Source organism: Penaeus monodon, chromosome 19, assembly GCF_015228065.2.
Source record: "Penaeus monodon isolate SGIC_2016 chromosome 19, NSTDA_Pmon_1, whole genome shotgun sequence".
In the NCBI taxonomy this organism is placed as follows: domain Eukaryota; kingdom Metazoa; phylum Arthropoda; class Malacostraca; order Decapoda; family Penaeidae; genus Penaeus; species Penaeus monodon.
The window spans coordinates 4,563,727-4,565,175 of record NC_051404.1 but is presented as its reverse complement, the minus strand read 5'-3'; the positions used below and the strand labels follow the sequence as shown (position 1 = coordinate 4,565,175).

The window sequence follows — 1,449 nt, the reverse complement described above, 5'->3', positions numbered from 1 at the left end:
TTAATCGGTATTGTTTATGTGTGCATCAATAGAAAAAAGACAATATTCAACCATAAGATGGCTCTATGAAATAATATTTTTGGAGAGGTACTAGGGCAAGAGGGTATACTTGGTCATTTGAGGGGGAATGGGATACATGCTTTATATTACATGAATTATTATTTTATGATTACTATGTCCATTCATATAAAAAGAGGTGAAAACAACACAGTGGCATATTTGTTTCTTGGAGGCCAGGGCATAGGGTAATGGAGGCGTTTGTGGAGGGTAGACATGCCATACATTATGAGAATTCTTACTTTATACTTACTATGTTCATTTACTTGTCAATATAGTTCTTGTATGATTGGCTCAGGGAGACAAAGGAGTTCAAATGATTAGGGAAATGGGATGGGTTTGAGCAGGTATAATTGGAAGAAGTTTGACTAATAGTACCAGAATTACTTCTTCACACTCCTGATGGTGAAAATCATGCAGTAAAACAGTATGCCAATTCATTGTGAGGACATACTCAATTAAGCCAGTAATGGTCAAATGGCCAAAGTACAAATACAGACAGTTAAATATCCTTAAGCTTTGGGGATTAAAGGTGATAGCTAGCCCTAGTCCAACAAATGAAATTTAATCTTATAAGTAGTGTTGACAGAAATTGCCCTTGAAACACACTTGACCAAAGAACCAACTATGAATCTAAGAAAAAGGCAGGAACCCTTAATGACATCACACTCGGTGGTTGATGTTGTTGAACATGACAAAAAAAATGCAGTGGAAGAAACTGAGGTACAACATACAAACTTTTGAGTGGAATTCTAGTAGTTTAATAAGTAAGAAAATTTAGATGATCCAGCATTGGAAAGGGAAGTGAGTGAATGTATGAATAAATTAATTAATGGAACAAAAAAGGAGCAATGAGAGAAAGCATGAATAATGAATGAAAGACAGAAAGAGAGAGATTAATGAAAGATAGAAAGGAATAATAACAAGAAAGTGGGAATGAAGAATTAATAAACGAGAGAGAGAAAAAGTGAATAAATGCATGAATGAGAGAGAAAGACAGCTATAGAGAAAGCAAGAATTGAAGGAATGAAAAGGAGAGAGATGGAGAATATTGTAAATTATGTTGCGTGTTATCAAAGCTGCTTATCATATTACTTTAATATGTCAATCAAATTTATCATATAAAATAGAAAAGCTGGTTTTGATGAAAACTTTAGACTTGCTTCTTGTCTCTGTCCATTACCTTTGTGGTCTAATTCTGACAATAAAGGTGAAGTGAAGAAAATTAAGAGAGTTATTTTCTATCTTTACTGAAAGGTAAAACTGTGATTGAATCTCTCAACAATTCAACATATGCCTACTTTCTATAACCATACCAATAAGAATTTAATATGCAATATGTGTAATTATACGTGGCAAAAGATGAAAATTATACATCAGTCAACTGAAGAA

At 33.3% G+C, this 1,449-nt stretch overlaps 1 protein-coding gene across 2 annotated transcripts in view; it reads right to left on the bottom strand.

The window, feature by feature from the left end:
* Nucleotides 1–1,449, bottom strand: part of LOC119584993 (major facilitator superfamily domain-containing protein 8-like) — a 19,157-nt gene that overhangs the window by 7,195 nt on the left and 10,513 nt on the right. The window lies entirely within an intron of this gene.